Here is a 25974-nt window from a genome sequence, read left to right on the forward strand (position 1 = left end):
GGCCCACCAGAGAGGCAAGTTTCCATTGTTGGGGGCATGCAAGGGGAGAGGCGGGGGCCATCATAGGTGCTTCTTTCCCTGCACACGTGCTCTCAGGCAACAGGACACTACCTACACGAGCTCCAGGGTTGTGTGAGAGCCACCGCTGCAATCTTAGGCAGGGCCACCACTGCTGCTGAGAGACCCACGAGCAGGCACCAATCGCTGCCCCCACAGTCTTGGGGCCCATGAAGCACAATCGGGCTGCTGCATCTGCACACACCCCCATCAAGGGGATAACAGCCAGCACACACTGAGGAAAGAGGTGGAAGGCATCCATACTAAAAGCAGCCCTCACGCCAAGAATATTAAGCTCATGCAAGCTATGCAGGGATACTCCTGTATATAAATAGTCTTCCAAGACTACATTACATAATTGTTTCTCCTAAACTCACAGAGTAAGAGAAATATAAGTAAAATCAAGAAGCAAAGGAACCACTCCCAGTTAAAAGACCAAGTGAATTCCGCTTAAAGAAAAAACAATGAAATAGATTTCTTCAGTCTAATATACACTGAGTTCAAAAAGGAGGTAATGAAAATACTGAAGAAATTAAGAAAGACTATGGACAGAAATTCAGATTACTGTAAAAAGGAACTGGAAAATACAAGGAGCCAAGAAAAATTAGAAAATTTATTTGCAGAGATGAAAGCTGAGCTAAAGGGAATAAATAGCAGAATGAATAATGCAGAAGAACGAATGAGTGATCTGGAAGATAGAATAATGGAAATCACTCAATCAGAACAGCAGACAGAAAGCCAAATTGAAAAAAAAAATGAAAGCAATAAAAGAGATCTATGGGATAATATAAAGTGTGCCAATCTACACATAACAGGGATTCCAGAAGGAGAAGAAAGAGAAAAGGGGATTGAAAATGTATTTGAAGAAATTATGGCTGAAAACTTCCCAAATCTAAAGAAGGAAACAAATATTCAGATACAGGAAGCACAGAGGGCCCCAAACAAGATAAACCCAAACAGATCTACACCAAGACATACTATAATCAAAACAGCAAAAGTTAAAGAGAGAATTCTAAAGGCAGCAAGACAAAAACAAAGAGTTAATTACAAGGGAACCCCCAAAAGGCTATCAGCTGATTTCTGTACAGAAACACTGCAGGCCAGAAGGGAGTGGCAAAATATATTCACAGTCTTAAAAGGGAAAAAACTGCAACCTAGAATACTCTACCCAGCAAGATTATCATGTAGAATGGAAGAGGGACTTCCCTGGTGGTCCAGTGGTTAAGACTTTGCCTTCCAATGCAGGGAGTGTGAGTTCGATCCCTGGTCAGGGAGCTAAGATCCCACATGCGTTGAAGCCAAAACACCAAAGCATAAAACAGAGCAATATTGTAACAAATTCAATAAAAGACTTTGAAAATAGTCCACATTAAAATAAAAAAATCTTAAAAGAATAGAAGGAGAGATAAAGAATTTCTCAGACAAGCGAAAACTAAAAGAATACAGCAATACTAAACTTATCATAAAATAAATATTGAAAGGTCTTCTCTAAATAGAAAAGAAGCAAGAAGATATAGGAAAGAGGAAATCACAATTAGAAAGTAAATCACTTAGTTAAGCCAGCATAGAGATAAAAAAAATCTATTTGTGAAAGTGAGGATAAACACAAGTAACAGCAAAAGGATAAACATTAAGACATTAAGATGTAAAAGAGGACATCAAAATTATAAAATGTGGGGGAGAAGAGTAAGAAAATATAGATTCTTTTTCAAGAATGTGTTTGAGCCTATATGACTATCAGTCAAAAGCAAGCATATATAGGAAGGGGTTAACATACTTCAAAACCAGGGTAACAAAAAATCAAAAACATACAATAGATTCACAAAAACCAAAAAGAATAGAACACAACATAAAATACAGAAAATCATAAAACCACAGAAAGAAAAAGAAACAAAGAAGAAATACAGAATCAACTGGAAAACAAGGTTTAAAATGGCAATATATGCATATTTATCAATAATTACCTTAACTGTCAATGGACTAAATGCTCCAATCAAAAGACACAGAGTGGAAGACTGCATAAAAAATCAAGAGCCTACAACATGCTTCCTACAAGAGATTCACTTTAAGGCAAAGGCCACACATAGATTGAAAGTGAGGGGATGTAAAAAGATATTTCATGCAAACGGAAATGACAACAGAGTGGGGATCACAATACGCATGAGAAAAAGTAGACTTTAAAACAAAGCCTATAGAGAAAGATAAAGAAGGCAGTACATAATGATAAAAGGATCAGTACAAGGAGAGGATATTACACTCGTCAACATATGCACCCAGTATGGGAGCACCTAAATATATAAAACAAATACAGACATAAAGGGAGAAATTGACAGGAATACAATAATAGTAGGAGACCTGAACACCCCACTCACATCAATGGACAGATCTTCTAGACAGAAAATCAATAAGGCAATAGAGATCATAAATGATACAATAGAGCAGTTAGACTTAATTGATATCTTCAGGACAGTTTATTCAAAAAAAAACAGAATACACATCTTTTCAAGTGCACATGGAAGATTCTCTAGAATTAAGATTCATACTAGGGCACAAAACAAACCTCAACACATTTAAGAGTATAGAAATTATTTCAAGCATCTTCTCTGACCACAACAGTATGAAACTAGAAATCAACCAGAGGAAAAGAAATGAGAAAAAAAAATTACATGGAGACCAAACAACATGCTACTAAAAAAAGTGGGTCAATGAGGAAATCAAAAAGAAAATTTAAAAATACCTTGAGACAAATGACAATGAAAACACCATACAAAATCTATAGGATGCAACAAAAGCAGTTCTTAGAGGGAAGATCATAGTAATACAGGCCTTCCTCAAGAAGACAAGAAAAATCTCAAATAAACAATCTAACTCATGACCTAAAAGAATTAGAAAAAGAAGAACAAACAAAACCTAAAGTCAGCAGAAGGAAGGAAGTAATAAAGATCAGAGAGGAAGCAAATAAAATAGAGATTTTAAAAAAATAGAAAAAATCAATAAAACCAAGAGCTGATTCTTTGAAAGGATAAACAAAATTGACAAACATTTGGCCAGGTTCACCAAGAAGAAAAGAGAGAGAACCCAAATAAAGAAAATCAAAAAAGAAAAGGAGAAATATCAACCAATACTGCAGAAATACAAAAAACCATAAGAGAATACTATAAACAATTATATGCCAACAAATTCAACAACTTAGAAGAAATGAACAACTTTCTAGAAACATACAGTCCCCAAAATTGAATCAAGAAGAAATAGATAATTTGACCAGACTGATCACTAAAAGTGAAATAGAATCTGTAAAAAAAAAAAAGAGAGAGAGAGAGAGAGAGATGGTTCAAAGAAATAGAAAGATATCCCATGCTCTTGGATTGGAAGAATTAATATTGCTAAAATGGCCACACTACAGAAAGCAAACTACACACTTAATGTGATCCCTATCAAATTACCCATGACATTTTTCACAGAGCTAAAACAAATAATTCTAAAATGTATATGGAAATATAAAAGACCCAGAATTGTCAAAGCAATCCTGAAGAAAAGGAACAAAGCAGGAGGCATAACCCTCCCAGATTTCAGACAATACCACAAACCTACAGTAATCAAAACAGTGTGGTATTGGCACAAAAACAAACATATGGATCAATGGAACAGAATAGAGAGCCCAGAAATAAACCCACACACGTACGGTCAATTAAGCTTCAACAAAGGAGGCAAGAATATACAATGGGCAAAAGACAGTCTGTTCAGTAAGTGGTGCTGGGTAAGTTGGACAGCTGCATGTAAATCAATGAAGTTAGAACACACCCTCACACCATGCACAAAAATAAACTGAAAATGGCTTAAAGACTTAAAACTAAGACATGACACCATAAAGCTCCTAGAAGAGATCATAGACAAAACATTCTCTGACACAAATTTTACCAGTGTTTTCTTAGGTTAGTCTCCCAAGACAATAGAAATAAAAACAAAAATAAACAAATGGGACCTAATCAAACTTACAAGCTTTTGCACAGCAAAGAAAACCATAAACAAAACAAAAAGATAACCTACAGAATGGGAGAAAATATTTGCTAATGATGCAACTGACATGGGCTTAATTTCCAAAATATATAAACAGCTCATATAACTCAACAACAACAAAAATCAAGCAACCCAATCATAAAATGGGCAGAAGACCTAAACAGACGTTTCTCCAAAGAAGACATACAGATGACCAGAAGGCACATGAAAAGATGCTCAACATCGCTAATTATTAGAGAAATGCAAGCCAAAACTACAGTGAGGTACCACCTCACACCAGTCATCATTTAAAAATCTACAAATAACAAATGCTGGAGAGGGTATGGAGAAAAGGGAAACCTCCTACACTGTTGGTGGGAATGTAAATTGGTGCAGCCACTATGGAAAACAGTATGGAGGTTCCTCAAATAACTAAAAATAGAATTACTATATAATCCAGCAATCCCACTCCTGGGCATATATCCAGGCAAAACTGTAACTCAAAAATATACATGTACCCCTCTGTTCACAGTAGCACTATTCACAGTAGGCAAGACATGAAAACAACCTAAATGTCCAGCAACAGATGAACGGATAAAGAACATGTAGGACATATATACAATGGAATTCTACTCAGTCATAAAAAAGAATGAAATAATGCCACATGCCGCAGCATGGAGACAACTAGAGATTATCATACTAAGTGAAGTAAGTCAGAAAGAGAAAGACAAATACCATATGATATCACTTATATGTGGAATCTAAAATAAGACACAAATGAACCTATCTATGAAACAGAAACAGACTCACATAGAGAACAGACCTGTGGTTGGAAAAGGGGAGGGGCAGTGGGGAGGGATGGACTGGGAGTTTGGGGTTAGTAGATGCAAACTATTACATATAGAATGGATAAACAAAAAAGCCCTGCTGTATAGCACAGGGAACTATATTCAATATCCTGAGATAAAGCAAAATGGAAAAGAATGTATAGATATGTATAACTGAATCACTTTGCAGTACCACAGAAATTAACACATTGTAAATAAACTATACTTCAATAAAAATATATATATTTCTATTTTTAAAAATTTGATTCACAATACCACGAAAAAGAATAAAATACTTAAGAAGAAATTTAACAAAATAAGTGTAAGGCTTATAAATTGACAATAATAAAACACTGAGGAGATTAATTAAAGATGATCTAAATAAATAGGGAGACATTTATGATTCATGATTGAAGTCATGTTCATGAGTGAAAGACTGAATATTGTCAAAATAGCAATTATTCCCAAATTGAGCTATACGTGAATCCAGCAGGCGTTCATCAGAAATTGACAAACTGATACTAAAATTCATGGGGAAATGCAAAGGACCTAGAATTTAATGACAGCTTTTAAAAACAACAAAGTTGAACACTACTCCGTTACAAATCTTACTCAGAAGATACAATAATCAAGACAGTGTGCTATTGGCACATGAATAGTCATACAAGAGGTCAATGGAACACAATTATGAGTAAAAAAACAAATCTTTACACTTACGGTCAAATTATTTCTGACAAAAGTGCCAAGACAATTAAATGTAAAAAGCATAGTCTTCTTAACAATTGAATATTCACATTCAAAACGAAACTTAAACTATTACTTCACACTATACCCACACACAAAAACAAAAATTGGATCAAAGACCTAGATGTAAAAACTAAACTATTAATTTCTTCAAAACAAGGCAGGGGTGGGGGAGGATATCATAAGACCTTGGTTGGGCAGAAGGTTCTTAGATACCACACCAAATTTACAACCTTTTTTTAAACTTGGTATTTTGAAAGTCATCAAAATTTTAAACACATGCACATCAAAAGGCACCAATAAAAATTTTTTAAATACACCTAAAACTAATATAATGTTATATGTCAATTATATCTCAATGAAACAATGGAGGAAAGTTCATAAAATGGGAGAAAATATGTGCAATCACATATCAGATAAAGGACTTGTATCCAGAATATATAAAGAACTTTTACAACTCAAAAATAAGGCAAATGAGAGAATTTTTTAATGGACAGAAGATTTGAATAGATATTTAACCATAAAAAATACACAACATAGGCTTAGGTAATACACTCATGAGAAGACATTCAATGTCATTAGTCATTAGACAAATGCCAGTTAAAGCCACGATGACATACCAAAACACACTCACTAGAATGGCTATAATCAAAAAAGACAGACAATACCAAGTGCTAGTGAGAATGAGGAAAGAGTGAAACCCACATGCATTGCTGGTGAGAACGTCACACTGTACAGCCATCTTGGAAAACCATTCCATGGGTTTATTTTTAAGTGGAACATAAACTTGCCATTTGACCCAAGAATTCCATTCCTTGGAATCTGTGCAAGAGACCTGAAAACATATGTCCCCATAAAGACATTTATAGGAGTGTTCATAGCAGCATTACTCATAATAGCCCCCAAATGGAAATAATCCAAATGTCCAAATAGTGATGAATGTACAAACAAATGTGGTATTTCCATACAATAGATACTACTCCTCAAGTTAAATGAAAGAACATCATTTATGATAAAAACCCTCCAGAAAGTAGGCATAGAGGGAACTTTCCTCAACATAATAAAGGCCATATATGACAAACTCACAGCCAACATCATCCTCCATGGTGAAAAACTGAAACCATTTCCATGAAGATCAGGAACAAGACAAGGTTGCCCACTCTCACCACTATTATTCAACATAGGTTTGGAAGTTTTAGCCACAGCAATTAGAGAAGAAAAAGAAAAAAAAGGAATCCAAATTGGAAAAGAAGAAGTAAAGCTGTCACTATTTGCAGATGACATGATACTATACATAGAGAATCCTAAAGATGCTACCAGAAAATTACTAGAGCTAATCAATGAATTTGGTAAAGTAGCAGGACACAAAATTAATGCACAGAAATCTCTTGCATTCCTATACACTAATGATGAAAAATCTGAAAGAGAAGTTAAGGAAACACTCCCATTTACCACTGCAACAAAAAGAATAAAAAACCTAGGAATAAACCTACCTAAGGAGACAAAAGACCTATATGCAGAAAAGTATGACACTGATGAAAGAAATTACACATGATACAAACAGATGGAGAGATATACCATGTTCTTGGCTGGAAGAATCAACATTGTGAAAAATGACTATACCACCCAAAGAAACCTACAGATTCAATGCAATCCCTGTCAAACTACCAATGGCATTTTTCACAGAACTAGAACAAAAAACTTCAGAATTTGTATGGAAACACAAAAGACCCTGAATAGCCAAAGCAACCTTGAGAAAGAAAAACGGAGCTGGAGGAATCAGGCTCCCTGACTTCAGACTATACTACAAAGCTACAGTAACCAAGACAGTATGGTACTGGCATAAAAACAGAAACATAGATCAATGGAACAGGATAGAAAGCCCAGTGATAAACCCACGCAGATATGGTCACCTTATCGTTGATAAAGGAGGCAAGAATATACAGTGGAGAAAAGACAGCCTCTTCAATAAGTGGTGCTGGGAAAACTGGACAGCTACATGTAAAAGAATGAAATTAGAACACTCCCTAATACCATACAGAAAAATAAACTCAAAATGGATTAAAGACCTAAGTGTAAAGCCAGACACTATCAAACTCTTAGAGGAAAACATAGGCAGAACACTCTATGACATAAATCACAGCAAGATCCTTTTCGACCCACCTCCTAGAGAAATGGAAATAAAAACAAAAATAAACAAATGGGACCTAATGAAACTTAAAAGCTTTTGCACAGCAAAGGAAACCATAAAGAAGATGAAAAGACAACCCTCAGAATGGGAGAAAATATTTGCAAATGAAGCAACTGACAAAGGCTTAATCTCCAAAATTTACAAGCAACACATGCAGCTCAATATCAAAAAAACAAACAACCCAATCCAAAAATGGGCAGAAGACCTAAATAAACATTTCTCCAAAGAAGATATACAGATGGCCAACAAACACATGAAGAATGCTCAACATCATTAATCATCAGAGAAATGCAAATCAAAACTACAATGAGATATCATCTCACACCAGTCAGAATGGCCATCATCGAAAAATCTACAAACAATAAATTCTGGAGAGGGTGTGGAGAAAAGGGAACCCTCTTGCACAGTTGGGGGGAATGTAAATTGATACAGCCACTATGGAGAACAGTATGGAGGTTCCTTAAAAAACTAAAAATAGAGCTACCATATAACCCAGCAATTCCACTACTGGGCATATACCCTGAGAAAACCATAAGTCAAAAAGAGTCATGGGACTTCCCTGGTGGCGCCGTGGTTAAGAATCCGCCTGCCAATGCAGGGCACATGGATTCGATTCCTGGTCCGGGAAGATCCCACATGCCGTGGAGCAACTAAGCCCATGTGCCACAACTATTGAGTCCGCACTCTAGAGCCTGCGTGCCTAGAGCCCTTGCTCTGCAACAAGAAGTCACCGCAATGAGAAGCCTGTGCACCACAACAAAGAGTAGCCCCCGCTTGCCGCAACTAGAGAAAAGCCTCTGTGCAGCAACGAAGACCCAACGTAGCCAAAAATACATACATAAATAAATAAATTATATAAAAAAAAGAGTCATGTACCAAAATGTTCATTGCAGCTCTATTTACAACAGTCAGGACATGGAAGCAACCTAAGTGTCCATCAACAGACGAATAGATAAAGAAGATGTAGCACATATATACAATGGAATATTACTCAGCCATAAAAAAGAACAAAACTGAGTTATCTGTAGTGAGGTGGATGGACTTAGAGATGGTCATACAGAGTGAAGTAAGTCAGAAAGAGAAAAACAAATACCGTATGCTAACACATATATATGGAATCTAAAAAAGAAAAAAAAGTGGTAAGAAGAACCTAGGGGCAAGACGGGAATAAAGACACAGACCTACTAGAGTATGGACTTGAGGATACGGGGAGGGAGAAGGGTAAGCTGGGACAAATTGAGAGAGTGGCATGGACATATATATACTACCAAACGTAAAATAGATAGCTAGTGGGAAGCAGCCACATAGCACAGGGAGATCAGCTCGGTGCTTTGTAACCACCTAGAGGGGTGGGATAGGGAGGGTGGGAGGGAGGGAGATGCAAGAGGAAAGAGATATGGGGACATATGTATATGTATAACTGATTCACTTTGTTATAAAGCAGAAGCTAACACACCATTGTAAAGCAATTGTACTCTAATAAAGAGGTTTTAAAAAATTTTTAAATAAAAATTAAAAAAATTTTAACAATGAAAGAACAACATATACAACATGCTACAACATGGATAAAACATGGATAACAGCTGCTACAACAGGAATAAACTACCAAAACAGTATATTAAATGAAACAAGCCAGATACAAAAGACTACACATTGAATGATTCATTTCTATGACATATCCAGTAAAAAGGCAAATTTATAGAGACAGAGGCAATCAGCGATTATCTTGGTCTGGGGTTTTGAGAAAGGATTTAATGCAAATAGGCGTAAGAAAACTTTCTGAGGTAAAGAAGATGTTCTAAAACTGGCTGTGCTGATGATTACCCAAATCCGTAATTTTATTAATAAGCATTAAATTGAAAAAAGAAAAATTTACATCACCTGTAAGGAACAAATGGATATGATGTGTCTCCAGAGAAAGACACAGGATCATTTATTACTTTTCAAGGCAAAAATATTTATATAATTTTACTCTTATCATGAGGAAACATCAGAGAATCTCAAATTGAGGAACACTAAGAAATAACTACCTATAATTTTCAAAAATATTAATGGCTTGAAAACCAACAAAAGGCTAAGGAACTATTCCAGATAAAAGTTAACTAAGGAGACATGACACCTGAAAGAAATGCATGATCCTGACCTGCATCTAACAGGCAAAAAAAAGAAAAAGAAAAAGAAAAAGAAGAAGAAAAAAAGGGTGGTGGTTAATTGGATGAAAGTAGACCAAGGGTACAAACTTCCACTTATAAGATAAATAAGTACTAGGGATGTAATGTATAGCACACTAATTATAATTAACACTGCTGTATGTTATACATTAGAGTTAAGAGAATAAATCTAAAGAGTTCTCATCACAAGAAAACAATTTTTTTCTATTTCTTTAATTTTGTACCTGTAAGAGATGAGGGACTTTAACTAAACTTATTGTGGTAATCATTTCATGATATATGTAAGTCAAATCATTATGCTGTACACCTTAAACCAACAGTGCTGTATGTCAGTTATATCTCAATAAAGCTGGAAGGAAAAATAATACTAAATTTAAAATTTTTAAATAGATACAGAGATAGAGATATATAATGAAGGGTATTGTTAGTATAATTGACAAAATAGGAAAATGAACTATGGATTAAAGCATGGCAGCAATGTTAAATTTTTCTTAAATTGATAACTGTTCTAAAATATCTATGAGAGAATATTAGTGTTAGGAAATACACACTGAACAATTCTGGGGAAAAGAGTCTGAATATATACAACTTACTCTCTAATGATTCAAGGAACAAATATTTATGTATGTGTATTTTTATCTATCTATCTATCTATATATATATATAAACATACATATCCTGTGGTCTTTCTGAGAGACAGGAATAAAGAATGATACAGCAAATGTGGCAAAGTGTTAGAAGTTAATAGAGGATAAATGAGAAATCTTTATATTGTTTTTGCACTGTTTCTGTAAGTTTGGAAATATTTCAAAATAACACATTAAATATTCAATAAAACAGCAGGACATTGATAAGTCTTTGACATGACATTTATTTCTGAGCAATATGCTTAATAAGCAAACACTAGCAGGAGTCCCACCAAAGTCTAGAACAAGAAAAAATGCCACTCTTCCAATAATATTTGACATTGTACTGGCGATACTAGCCAACAAAATCAGACAAGAGAAAGAAATTAGATGTTTAAAATCTTAAAGGGAAGAAAAATAAGACCATTTGCAAACCATATGATTGTAAACCTAAAAAAAAACTGAAAAAAAATAAGAGAATTCCATAAGAAAGCTGAATTCAAAATTAAGATACAGAAATCATTGTCTGTCACTTATAACACAGAAGCTGAAGGCCTTGGTTAAAAAAAACAAAAAAAACCAAACTGCATTTGGCTTCAGCCTCAGCCTTTAAAAGGCCAAATAACTACTTCAATGACAGTTTTGTCATTCTTAAAATAGTAAAGGATTAATAATCGTGTGACAACACAGGCCATCATCGTATCAAATCATTGGGATAGCATCACTAATTCAATGCAATTCACCACTCAGTAACATGTTCCGGAAGTAAAGAAAGCACAACATAATATACCAGAATTACCAGTATTACTGTGAGGTAAGCAGAGAGTTAGTGGGCCAGTACCTCATTCTGCTTCAGGCAAAGACAAAGGTGTTGCTGTACAAGAGATGTTTGAAGCTGCCTTTTCTTATACAACATTTTCATGTACTAGCCTGTATTGCATTTTGGAAAAGGTCTCTCCAATTAAAGACAGAAGGAATAATGTACTTTGTGGATGACAATACCAAACAGCAATAAGATCCAACATATTGCAGAAAAAGACCCACAATACTTTGCCATTCGGGAAGAAAACAAATCCCCTGTGTTATGTTTGTAAGTCCATAGAAAAGGATCTTGTCACATCAATGCTGGATTGGGAGTTTGTGGGGAGTTGAAGGGAGCTCCAGCTTTAACTATGCTGTTTAGATATTCTAAAATATGTATTCAGGTATTATTCCCAAAGTGAATAAAAATAAGTAGGAATTTTTTAAAGCTAGTAATGTATTCTAGGGGGATAGCAGAATAGCCCTCATCAGATGGACGATCGGCAGCCATCTTGTAACCTATCCAGAACCGGGATTTATTTGCTAATTCAGCCCCCACAGTGGTTCAAGCAGTTCATGTTGATTGGATAGTCAGGTTGGAATGACACCAAGAAAGCCCAATGAGTGGGCCTGATAATCCAACCTGACAGTCTTTGGACATCTTAGAGTAAACAAAAATAAGGCAGAAGGAAAGATATCTGATCTGGTGCTCGGCAAGCCATTCCTCAATTATATAGATGTTATGCCATGAAAACACCTGGACCAGTACTTTCTAGCAGATCAGACCCCTTTTTAGGATGACGATGATGATATTGTTTACCATTCATTGGATGTCGGCTACATGCCAGGCACTGTTCAAGATGATGAGAACAGGGCTGACAATGTCAAGTGGGAAAGACAGATTATAAACATCATAAACAGTAAATAGTTACTATTTACTAAGCACTTATTGTGTTCCAAGAACATTTTACATACATTATCTCACAAGCCCCCTGCACAGTAGATGGCATTCTCCCCATTTCACATGTAAGGAAACTGAGGTTAGCGAAGGTGAAATGACTTGCCCGTGGCTGACCAAGGGCATTCCCTGGTGGTCCAGTGGTTAGAACTCCAAGCTTCCACTACAGAGGGGACGGGTTCAATCCCTGGTCCGGGAACTAAGATCCCAGCAGGCCTCACCGCACCGCCAATTAAAAAAAAAAAGAAAGAAAGAAAGAAAGGGGCTGACCAGAGGAGGAAATCGGGTGCGACTATGCCAGGCCCCCTGCCTTTGTCTCAGGACAGGACCACATTCCCTTGGGAGGGGAGCTCACAGTAAGGATTCACAGGGCCCAGGACAATGATGAGCCCAGATGTGAGACTACTGAGGTCAGGAGAGCCGTGGACAAGAGGTGGCACAGGCTGGGACAGGAGCCACCACGTTCAGGGCCCCCATCCCTGGCCAGGCCAACAGCCCCGAGCCCCACCCTGTGTCCTGGCCAAGTTTGGGTTCCTCCTTCTGGCCCTTAAAACACAGCATGTTCACACTCACTCTCCTGAATGGAGCCCCCATTGAACATTCCCTGACCATGGGATATTCAAGCTTCACCAACAGAATTCTCCAGGACAAAAGTAGTTCTTTCCTGCAAGCTCCCCAACATCTCCCCACTCCGCCCTCTGTCCAAACAACAGGCACACAGCAACGGCTCCCATCACCTGGGAACATAGAGGAAGGTGCCAGTGGCATCCACATTCACCCCACGAGAACTCAGGTTCCTGGCAGGGCCCCCTATGCCAGTGTACAGCTCCTGTAAGTTCCCCCAGCCAGCATCCTGACCTAAGCAGGGGAATTTCTTGGCCCGTGGCTGAAACACTGGAAATGCAGCCAGGAGAGCGGATGCAGGCCGGGAGTGTAGGGGAAACCCCTCAAGGCAGGCCCAGGAAGTTTGAGTTCCCTTCATGACTTTGTCACTAACAGGCTGGGATGTGACCTCAACCATAAACCGCCCTATTCCTGAACCCCTCAAATGTTGAATGAAAACAAATGCAGTGATCTTAAACTTTCGGACAAAACAAAATCTTTGTGGAGGTGCTTAAGGAGAATTCCTACGCCCATGACTCCAGGAATTCTGGGCAGTGGTTCTGGGATGCATCAAAGAATCTGCATTTTACACCAGTTGGCCAAAGAAGCCCAGTGACTGCCAATTCACAAATCACTAGTTTGAACGCCCATTGAGAGAAGCCTGATTTAAATGGAATTCAGTACAAAGGAATGCTATGTGGCCCTCAAAATGAGAACATATAAGCTATTTTGTAAAAAGGGACAAAGTGAGCAATCACGTGGTTAAAGGACAGGGAGGGAAATGTTTCACCTTCCTCTGAAACCATATGAAAGTATTACCTATGCCAGAATCATTCTTGGATGTTTTCTCCTATTAACACTGGTCAGGCCGTCGAGCCACACCTTCTCTTGGCAACCACCTTCAAGGATCTGACAGTCATTGACATCACAGGCAAGGAGAGGCTTAAGGATGTCATCCAAAAATTCACCTCACTGTTGGACCAAAAGAAGTTACAAGGTCACTTCCAGGGCGAGATCTCAGGGGACGAAAGAACTACATCTCACTGTCCTGGTGCAGCGCTCCACTGGTGGGACTTGAACTTGAATCAGTTTTCCGGTTAAGGTTTTCCGTATCTGAGGTCAACACAAGGAAAGCCAGGAACTCGACCCAGGAAGCCTAGTCCTAGAGCGGCACGATTGCTCAGCCCCCTTGAGGCCTATGAAAGTATTTCTCTAGAGTAAACTACCCACCACAGCCAGGGCTACTGGGCGACACAGAGGCCTCCACTTCTAGGGGCGGAGCCTAGGAAGGGGCGGAGCTTAGCGTGAGAACGCTTTGCGACTCAGGTTCCGCCGGCGTCACTCACAACGTCCTTGGCCCACTCCTGCGCAAACCAGTCCACGTGAGGACCTGAAGATTCACACACGCAAAGCCGAGCCCAGCAGCTCCCCTAGAAGCCAGGACTGAGGGATCCCGAGAGGCGCCCCCAGAGCTCCGAAGGCTCCTCCCTCGTCCCGCAGTCCTGCGCCCCACCGCCCTGCGTCGGCCTCACCTGTCAAACCGATCTGTCACTGCCTGCAGGATCCAGCCCTTCTGCCTTCTGCCAGGCCCCAGGCCCGCGGCGTCACTGAGAAGATGGGCAGCCGGCCCCGCAGCCCCAGCGCCTCCCCTGCGGACCGGTGGGGACCGCAGCCCGGAGGACCGGGCCCTGCCAAGCGCCGGCGAACGGAGGAGCCCGCGGGCCCCGAGTCCAAGTCCAAGGTGGCGCCCAGCCTGGACAACCTGACCTGGCCCCCGACCGCGGACACGCTCATCTTCGTGGTGGTCCTGCCCACCGGCTGTGCCCTGCACGTGTCCCTGGACGACGTCGACGTGCTGCTGGAGCCCGAGCCAGCGTCCGTGAGGCAAGTGTCTCTCGGAGATCGCATCCTCATGCTGGTCCCCGAGGCCCTCCTGGGCTCGGGAGTGGAAGGCCCGTGGGGACAGGGCCTGGGACGGGGCGCTTTCCTGAGCGCTCCCGGAGAGTACATGGCCCTGGAGCCGGGATTCTTGTGCCCAGCTGTCCCAGACATCGCCTGCCAAGAAGAGGTCAACGAGGAGGAGGCGGATGCTGACGCCGACTTCCTGCCGGCTGGGACGGATGCTGCTGCAGTCTCGGTCGCTGGGCTCCGCCCCTCGGCTGGATGTATGTCTGGCTTCGACCTGTTGGGCCTAGTCTCAGAGCCATCCCCGCGGGCCCCCAACACTAGTCCAGAGAGAGGCTCTCCTCACCACGACGACAACCTGGACTTGCACCTTCCGGAGCCCTTCCCCGACTCACCACTCCAACCTCTACCTCCCTCTCCAAGTCCAGGTCCTCACCAGCGTCCCCAACGCCCTCATGGTCCTCCACGCAAGGCCCGGAGATGCCTGTTCCCTGAATCAACTGCCTCCCACAATTCCTGGCCAACTGAACGGGCAGCAGGAGAGAGTCTTCTGATATTGGCTGTGTGTACCTTGCACACACCGTAAGAATCACAGGAACAGATGCTTTGTGGATGCAGGCTGCACTGCAGAGTTTTGATCAGTGACTGATTAAAACACCTGAAAGGAAGCTCACCCGGGCAAAGAAAAGCCGCTTGAAATACAGTGTGCTTTCCGACAGCCACACTGCTGCTTAGATTTCCTCTAGGGAGGGCACCCTTAAGCAGCTCTACCCCCCTCCCATTCGCTTCAAACCTAAGCGCCAGCACTTTTCTCTCAAAAGCCATCCTTTTCCGGGCACCCTACCACTGCCCATACCCCTGTTCCCCCCAACCCCCTTAATAGAGTAATTGCTAAATTTGTTTTGTTTACAGGGTTTTGGACTTAGTGTCCATACTAGTTTACAGCAACCCTCTACCCAGTTTGACCTTTTCTGGATGGCAGCTCTAGCCCGTTTGGGGGAATGTAGCCAGTAGTTGTATGTGGACAAGTCTTTGTTGGATACAGAACACAGAATGGGGAACAATGACCAGGCACCCTCCTCTTTTTGAATGAGCAGGTTGGCAAATGGTTTAACTTTATTGCTGGGTTTGGGGTGGTATTTTCTCAAAAGAGCCAGCTGTTTTCCATTCTTCTTATATGCTTTTAATATATTTCTCTTGTCCTGGAAAAGTTTGTAATTCTAAAGATTCTGTGTTTTACACTTCGAAGATCCCAAATATGTTTTGTACATTACTACTAGCATATAGAAATAATTTGCTCTTATATTGGTCTGACATCCAGCAAAATTACATAATTTCTGTAACCACTTCTCTGTAGATTCTCTTGCTTGACTGATAAAGATCTCTCCAAATAATGAGAGTATGTCTCTTTTTTTTTGACAAGCCTCTTACATCTTATTTTTCCTTAATCTTTTTTTTAAAATAAATTAATTAATTTATTTATTTTTATTCATTTATTTTTGGCTGCGTTGGGTCTTCGTTGCTGTGTGCAGGCTTTCTCTAGTTGCGACGAGCTGGGGCTGCTCTTCGTTGCGGTGCGCGGGCTTCTCACTGCAGTGGCTTCTCCTGTTGCGGAGCATGGGCTCTTGGCACACAGGCTTCAGTAGTTGTGGCACCCAGGCTTCAGTAGTTGTGGCTCGTGGGCTCCAGAGCACAGGCTCAGTAGTTGTGGTGCACGGGCTTAGCTTCTCCATGGCATGTGGGATCTTCCGGGACCAGGGCTCGAACCCGTGTCCCTTGCATTGGCAGATGGACTCTTAACCATTGCACCACCAGGGAAGTCCCTCCTTAATCTTTTTTATTGGCTATTACTTCAAATCCAGGTTGACTGGCATAGTCAATAGGGTCATCCCTTTCTTTTTCTTTTGAAGTATAGTTGATTTACAATATTAGTTTTTGGTGCACAACAAAATAATTCAATATTTTTATAGATTATATTCCAGTTAACGTTATTACAAAAAATGGGTATATTTTCCTCTGCTGTACAATATGTCCTTATTCCTTACTTACTTTATACACAGTATTTTAATCTCTCAGTCCTCTACCCTATCTTGTTCCTCCCTCCCCTCTCCCCCGTGACAACCACTACTTTGTTCCCATTATCTGTGAGTCTGTTTCTGTTTTATTCTATGCATTTATTTGTTTTATTTTTTAGCTTCCACATATGAGTGATAACATAGAGTATATGTCTTTCTCTGTCTGACTAATTTCATTAAGCAGAATACACTCTAGGTCCATCCACGTTGTTGCAAATGGCAGAACTCCATTCTCATCAGACTGGCATCCATTTGCACACACTTTGCAGTGGGTATTCAATAAAACCAAATGAGGTTTTCTTCTCCTGATTTTCTTTTGACCTGAAAGTTTGGCTTTAATCCAGAAAGAGTGTTCTCTTTGGTGTCAGGTGGTGGGGGCTCTAGAGTCTGAATTCAGAGAAGTCATGTTGGGGCCTAAGTCATGAGATGTACAAGCACCTCATTTACCCACCATTGCCAGCTCTTATGGGGTAGTTTAAGTGTAGAGCTTCTACTCTTCCAGGAAACATGCCTGCTTCTTATATGTCGTCTCATTCAACTCCTCATTCTTGTGCCTATCTCTCTAAATGACGTAGCTTCACTAAGGAGGATTTGACGTGAACAAAATTGTTCATTTGAGAGGCTCCTTCGATAAGAAGGGGAGAAGATTTCTCAGTTTCAATGGGCAGCATATTTTGATTTGGTATAAGGAGGCTTCCAAACAACACTCTGAATCAAAAGCTGCTTCATTAAAACATTCTCTGGCCAAAGCTAATGACCAATTTGAAAAACAACGAGACTTATTTCTCTATTAAGTCCTCCAGTTGCCTTTCCCAGATCTCCCTATGCCTCTTCTCCTGCCATTCTCTCTCCTTCTGAATTCCACTGACTCCTCTTTTAACTCCCCTTGTCCAGCTCCCCTGCCTTTGGCCAACAAACCTCCCAAGAACCCAAAATGCTAGCTGCCTCTGAAGATCCACCCCCATGCACCAGGTATTCAGACAACTTCAGAGTTTAAACCTTGGACCCAAGCTGAATTAAGAGCTATTTGTAAAAATGTCTCTAAATTCAGACAAGACCAGCAAATATTCAGAGAAGAATTTAGCGTTCTATTGGGTGCATAAGCCCCAGACTTGTCTTGACACAAATCACTCATACACATTTTGGTCAGAACTGCCGATGCTCATTTCTGGATGGCAAAGCAGATTGGACTGACCCAGGAAAGGACCTGCAGGATCTCTCTTACCACAATAAACCTAAGGGTTCAATAACAAGCCTGAAAAGTTGGGCAAAGTCTCCTAAAAATCATACCTGAAACATTTCCAATAAAAATCAATGCAACTGCTACTCTTTCTATAATAAACCCTGCCACCTTTGCTCAGCCTCTTCCTTGGCGTAAACGTCCCTCACACGTGATCAGTATTTCAAATAACGCACAGATTTTCCCTGTCTCCCAGCCTTTATATGTAACCCTTGAGCCCTCTGACTGGAAACATTCCTTCCTGCTCCGTGACAACACACCTGCCAATCTAACAGGGTAGAACTTAACTTTACACCTAGAATTTTTATATTAGAAGCACACCAGAGGGACTATTTCTTGAGTTTTCAGAGGACCTCTCTGTTCATAGCCAATTGAGTCTGTTCTGAATATACCTTTACATTCCCCATTATGTTTGATACATACTCCAGATAAATATCTTGACACAACATCTGACCTTTATGAGTTAGAAATTTCACTGATGTAGAAAAGATAATGGGAGCAGAACTTATTAAAGTTCAGATACATTCTACAAAACCATTACCCAAACTTCCCACAATATCCCTTGATGCCAAAAGAAGAGCTCAAACGTATAGTTGAATGCCTTCTACAAAGGTCTTCCCATGCACTGCCTTTGTAATACTCTCATCCAGCAAGAAATGAAGCCAAACAGACAAGGATATCGATTTGTTGAAGACCTTAAGGCCATCAGTAAAATAGGTATGCCTCATTTCCTGACAAAAATTAACCCAAAAACCATTTTATCATCAATTCCACATGAAGCCACTTGCTTCACTGTAATGAATCTCTGCTCTGCCTTTTTCAATGTGTTTCTAGACCAAGAAAGTCAATACCTTTTCGCCTTCACCTGAGGAGGACAATAATATACCTGGACAGTCATGCCCCTGGAGTACATTGGAGCCCCCTTCTATTTTTCCCTGGTTCTGGATCATGAATTAAAAGGTCTAAATTTCCCTTCTGATTCAGTTCTTAATACAATGTGTAAGATAATTTACTTTGTTCAAAGAACAAGGAAGCCTGTAAAAGGTTTCCATTGACTTGCCCCAGCCTTATCAAAAAGGAGGCATAAAATTTCAAATATAAGTTATAATTTTGCCAAAATACAGTCCATTATTTAGAGTGTACCCATTTCAGGAGAGAAAAAAGTTCTTTTCTGATAAAGACAATTCAAACGTATCCTAGATCCCTCACAAAAGACAACTGAGAGTATTTCTGGTTTTAACTGAATATTTGCAGGCAATGGGTGCAAGTTTTACTAGACAGAAACACCTCTTTATGAATTGACTATCCCCTCAGTAAGAGACCCTATCCTTGGGAACTCAAATGTGAAAAGGTTTTCTGCAACCTGAAGAAGACTGTTCAACAGCCTCTTTCTCTATTCAAGTCTAACTACTAAGAAATCTTGTGTCTATTTGTGAATAAGCTATCTGACAAGTCCTTGAGATTTTAACTCAGCTTGATGAGAACTATCAAAAACCCATTGCTCCTAAAACTGGAAGCAACTAAGATGTCTTTCAATAGGTGGAGAAATATCTGTGATTATACATAATCTATATATCTATATATATTATACAATACATATATATTGTATATATATAATATATGGAATATTATTCAGGTTAAGAAAAAAAGGAAATGAGCTACCAAGCCAAGCAATAAATAGAATAATCCTAAAGGCATATTGCTAAGTTACAGAAGTCAGTCTGAAAAGACCATATACTGTGTGAATCCAACTATATACATTCTGAAAAAGGCAAAACTATAGAGACAGTAAAAATATCAGTGGTTGCCAGGGGTTCAGAAGGAGCTGGGTAAATAGGTGGAGCACATGTGATTTGTAGGGTGGGTATCTACTCTCCATGATATTATATGGAGAGGTTCATATGGGAATTCTACCAAATACTTAAGGAAAAGTTATACCTATTCTTCACAAACTACTCCAAACAGTTGAAGTGGGGAGAACACTTTGAAACTATTCTACAAGGCCAGCATTACCCTGATACCAGAACCAGAAAAAGACACTAAAAAAAAGAAAATTACAGGCCAATATAATTGATAAACTACATGCAAAAATCCTCCACACAATATTAGCAAACTGAATTCACCAATACATAAAGAGGATCTTACACCACAATCTAGTGAGATTTATTCCATGGATTAAAGGATGAATTCATATTCACAAATCAAGTGATGTGATACAACACATTAACAAAACAAAGGATAAAAATTACATGGTCATCTCATGTATGCACAAAAAGAATTTGACAAAATTCAACATACATTCATGATAAAAACTCTCAACAAAATGGGTATAGAGGGAACATACCTCAACATAATAAAGGCCATACATGACTAAGCCATGCTCACATCATACTCATTGGCCAAAAAAACTGAAATCTTTTCCTCCAAGATCAGAGATAAGACAAGGATGCCCACTGTTGCCATTCCTATTTAACATAGTATCAGAAGTCCTAGTGACAGCAATCAGACAAGAAAAAGAAAAGGCATCCAAATTGGAAGGGAAGAAATAAAGCTGTCACTATTTACATATTACATGATACTATATATAAAAAACCCTAAAGACTTCACAAAAAAACCTATTAGAACTAATAAATGAATTCAGTAAAGTTGCAGGATACAAGATTAATATTTAGAAGTCTGCTGCCTTTCTATATACTGATAATAAACTATCAGAAATATAAATCAAGAAAACAATCCCATTTACAATTGCATCAAAAGGAATAAAACACCTAAGAGTAAATTTAGTCAAAGAGATGAAAGACCTATACTCTGAAAATTATAACACATTGATGAAGGCAATAGAAGTCAATATAAATAAATGGAAAGATAGCTCATGTTTATGGATTGGAAGAAATAATATTGTTAAAATGTCCCAACTACTCAAAACAATCTACAAATTTATTGCAATTCCTATCAATACACACACATTTTTCACATAACTAGAAAAATAATTCTAAAATTTATATGAAATCACAAAAGACCTCAAATAGTTAATCTTGAGAAAAAGAACAAAGCTGGAGGTATCATGCTCCCTGGCTTCAGGCTACACTAGAAAGCTAGAGTAATCCAAACAGTATGGTACTGCCACAAAAACAGATAAATAGGTCAATGGAACAGAATAGAAAGCCCAGAAATAAACTCATGCACACATGGTCAATTAATCCACAATGAAGGGGGCAAGAATATATAATGAGGAAAAGCCAGTCTCTGCAACAAAGGGTGTTGGGATAGTTGGAAAGCTACATGTAAAAGAACAAAATTAGAACATTTTCTCACACCATGTAGAAAAATAAACTCAAAATGGATTAAAGACCTAAATGTAAGAACCTGAAACTGTAAAACTCTTCAAAGAAAATATAGGTAGTATGCTTTTTGACATAGTTTTTAGCAGTTTTTTTTTAAATCTATCTCCTTAGGAATGGAAAACAAACAAACAAAAAAATGAATTACATCTAACTAAAAAGCTTCTGTAAAGTCAAAGAAACCATCAACAAAATGAAAAGCCCATCTACTGAATAAAGAAGATAGTCACAAACGATATATCCAACACAGGATTAATATTGAAAAATATATAAAGAACTAATACAACTCAATATAAAAAGAAAAAAACCACCTGATTATGAAATGGGGAGAGGATCCAAATAGACATTTTTCCAGAGAAGACATACAGATGGCCAACAGGCACATGAAAAAATGCTTAACACCTCTAATCATGAGGAATATGCAAATCAAAACCACAATGAGATACCACTTCACACCTGTCAGAATGGCTATCATCAAAAAGACAAGAAATAACAAGTGTTGGCAAGGACGTGGAGAAAAGGTTACACTAGTACACTGTTGGTGGGAATGTGAATTGGTGAGGCCACTATGGAAAACAGTACAAAGGTTCCTCAAAAAATTAAAAATAGAACAACCATATGATCCAGCATTTACACTCCTGGGTATATATCCAAAGAAAATGAAAACACTAATTTGAAAAGATATATGTACCCCAATGTTCACAGCAGAATGCCAAGATATGGAAGCAACGTGTCTATCAACAGTTGAATGGGTAAAGAAGATGTGGTATATATAAATATATATACATATATGTAATGGAATATTACTCAGACATAAAATACATATAATAGAATATTACTCAGCCATAAAAAAGAATAAAATTTTGCCTTTTGTGACAAAATGGATGGACCTAGAGTGTATTATGCTTAGTGAAATAAGTCGAACAAATACTTCATGTTTTCACTTATATGTGGAATCTAAAAAATAAAACAAATAAACAAATATTACAATTCAGAAATAGACTCACAGATGTAGAGAACAAACTGTTTGTTACCAGAGGAGAGAGGGTTGTGTGGGGAGAGACAATATAGGTAAAGGGAATTAGAAGGTACAAACTACTAGAAATAAAATAAATAAGTGACAAGGATGTAATGTACAGTACAGGTAATATGACCAATATTATATAATAACTTTACATGAAGTATAATCTATAGAAATATTGAATCACTATGTTGTATAGTTGAAACTAATATTGTAAGCCCACTATAGTTCAATATGAAACAGGCATAATTAATTAATTAATTTAAATGATGGGTAAAAATGCCAACAATTTTTTTGCATACATAGAAAAACCCACCTTAAATTCACATGGAATCTCAAAGAGCCCCAAATAGCCAAAACAATCTTGAAAAAGAAGAATAAAGTTAGAGTTCTCACATTTCCTGATTTCAAAATTTATTACATAGCTAGAGTAATCAAATCAGTGTGGTGCTGGCATAAAAACAGACAAATTGATTAGAATACATAGCCCAGAAACAAACTCTTGCATATATCGTATAATGAAATTCAGCAAGGGTGCCAAGTCTACTCAATGGGGAAAGGATAACCTTTTCAAACAATTTGGTTGGGGTGGTGGGAATTTTGAAATAAGTAAAGGGGATTAAGAGGTACAAACCTCCAGTTATAAAATAAACAAGCCATGGGGATATAATATACAGCATAAGGGATTTGGTCAATACTATTGTAATAATGTTGTATGGGAACAGATGATTACTAGACTTATCATGGTGATTATTTTTAAATGTATGCAAATGTCAAATCACTATTTAGTGCATCTGAAACGAACATAATATTGTTCTTCAATTATATTTCAATAAAAATTTTTTGTTGTTGGGAAAAACTAGATATCCACATGCAAATAATAAATGAAGTTGAACCCTTACCTCACACTGTATACAAAAATTAACTCAAAATGGGTCAAATACCTAAACGTAAGACTTAAAACTATAAAACTCTTACATGAAAACATAAGGGGAAAGCTTCATTATATTGAACTTGATTTCTTGGATATGACACCAAAAGACAGACAACAAAAGTAAAATATGGTAAATTGGATAAATAGGACTACCTCAAAATTTAAAACTTTTGTGCATAAAAGGACACAACTAATAGAGTGGAAAGGCAACCTATAGAATAGGAAAATATTTGCATATCTGCTATGTGATAAATATCCAGAATACATTAAGAACTACAACTCAACAGGGGAAAAAAATACCTGACATTTAAATGAGCAAAAGACTTGATAGTCATTTCTCCAAAGAAAATATACAAATATATATAAGCATACAGGAAGCATATGAAAAGATGTTCAACATCAATAATCATTAGAGAAATGCAAACTACCATGAGATGCCACCTCACACCTATTATGGGGTTTCCTATTAAAAGAAAAAGAAAAAAGAAAAAAACCAAGTGTTGCCAAGGATGTGGAAATTTTGAGACCATTGTACACTGTTGGTCAGAATGAAAATGGTGTAGCCTTTATGGGAAATAGTATGTCAGTTCCTCAAAGAATTAAAAATAGAACTACTGTATAATCCAGGAATTCTGACTATATATCCAAAAGAATTGAAAACAGGATCTCAAAGAGATATTTGTACACTCCTGTTGATAGCAACATTATTCACAATAACCAAAGGTGGAAGCAGCCCAAATGTCCATAAAAGGATGAATCGATAAACAAAATGTAGATGCATACAATGGAATATTACTTAGCCTTAAAAAGGAAGGAAATTCTGACACACACTACAACATGGGTGAATACTGAGGACATTATGCTAAGTGAAATAAACCAGTTACAAAAGATAAATACTGTATGATTTTACTTACATGAGGTATCTAGAGTAGTCAAACTCATAGAAACAAAAGTAGAATGGTGGTTTCCAGGGGCTGGAGAGAGGAGGCAATGGGGAGTTGTTTAAAGAGTACAGACTGGGGAGAGGAGAAGATGGCGGAAGAGTAAGACGCGGAGATCACCTTCCTCCCCACAGATACATTAGAAATACATCTACATGTGGAACTGCTCCTACAGAACACACACTGAACGCGGGCAGAAGACATCAGACTTCCCAAAAGGCAAGAAACTCCCCACGTACCTGAGTAGGGCAAAAGAAATAAGAAAAAACAGAGACAAAAGAATAGGGATGGGACCTGCACCAGTGGGAGGGAGCTGTGAAGGAGGAAAGGTTTCCACACACTAGGAGCCCCTTCGCGGGTGGAGACTGCGGGTGGCGGAGGGGGTAGCTTCAGAGCCACGGAGGAGAGAGCAGCCACAGGGGTGCGGAGGGCAAAGTGGAGAGATTCCCGCAAAGAGGAGCGGTGCCGACCAGCACTCACCAGCCGGAGAGGCTTGTCTGCTCAGCCGCCTGGGTGGGCGGGGCTGGGAGCTGAGGCTCGGGCTATGGTCGGATCGCAGGGAGAGGACTGGGGTTGGCGGCGTGAACACAGCCTGAAGGGGTTAGTGCACCACAGCTAGCCAGGAGGGAGTCCGGGAAAAGGTCTGGAGCTGCCAAACAGGCAAGAGACCTTTTCTTGCCTCTTTGTTTCCTGGTGCGCAAGGAGAGGGGATTAAGAGCGCTGCTTAAAGGAGCTCCAGAGACGGTCGCAAGCTGTGGCTATCAGAGCGGACCCCAGAGACGGGCATGAGACGCTAAGGCTGCTGCTGCTGCCACCAAGAAGCCTGTGTACGAGCGCAGGTCACTCTCCACACCGCCCCTCCTGGGAGCCTATGCAGCCCGCCACTGCCTGGGTCCCATGATCCAGGGACAACTTCCCCGGGAGAACACATGGTGCGCCTCAGGCTGCTGCAACGTCACGCCGGCCTCTGCCGCCACAGGCTTGCCCCGCATCTGTACCCCTCCCTCCCCCCGGCCTGAGTGAGCCAGAGCCCCCGAAGCAGCTGCTCCTTTAACCCCGTCCTGTCTGAGCAAAGAACAGATGCCCTCAGGCAACCTACACGCAGAGGCGGGGCCAAATCCAAAGCTGAACCCCGGGAGCTATGCAAACAAAGAAGAGAAAGGGAAATTCCTCCCAGCAGCCTCAGAAGCAGCGGATTAAAGCTCCTCATTCAACTTGATGTACCCTGCATCTGTGGAATACCTGAATAGACAACGAATCATCCCAAACTGAGGAGGTGGACTTTGGGAGCAAGATATATTATTTTTTACCCTTTTCCTCTTTTTGTGAATGTGTATGTGTATGCTTCTGTATGAGATTTTGTCTGTATAGATTTGCTTTCACCATTTGTCCTAGGGCTCTGTCCATCCGTTTTTTGTTTTTATTTACTTTAAAAAAATTTTTTTTCTTAATAACTATTTTTTATTTTAATAACTTTATCTTATTTTATCTGACTTTATTTTATTTTATTTTATCCTCTTTCTTTCTTTCTTTCTTTCTATTT

General features: G+C 39.1%; 1 protein-coding gene and 1 pseudogene across 2 annotated transcripts in view; both read left to right on the forward strand.

Moving 5' to 3' along the window:
* Positions 1–24830, forward strand: part of LOC309629581 (proline-rich protein 23A-like) — a 74522-nt gene extending 49692 nt beyond the window's left edge. The window contains exon 2 of the transcript XR_014245117.1: positions 16260–24830. The gene's annotated coding sequence lies outside the window, so the exon portion shown is untranslated. The remainder of the gene's footprint in view (positions 1–16259) is intronic.
* LOC309629578 (proline-rich protein 23C pseudogene) lies at positions 14590–16263 on the forward strand (annotated as a pseudogene). The gene has a single exon. The product of its transcript is annotated as a proline-rich protein 23C pseudogene (transcript).
* Positions 24831–25974: the final 1144 nt, after the last annotated feature.

The sequence above is a fragment of the Balaenoptera borealis genome (genome assembly GCF_965194805.1).
Source record: "Balaenoptera borealis genome assembly, chromosome: 5".
Classification (NCBI taxonomy): domain Eukaryota; kingdom Metazoa; phylum Chordata; class Mammalia; order Artiodactyla; family Balaenopteridae; genus Balaenoptera; species Balaenoptera borealis.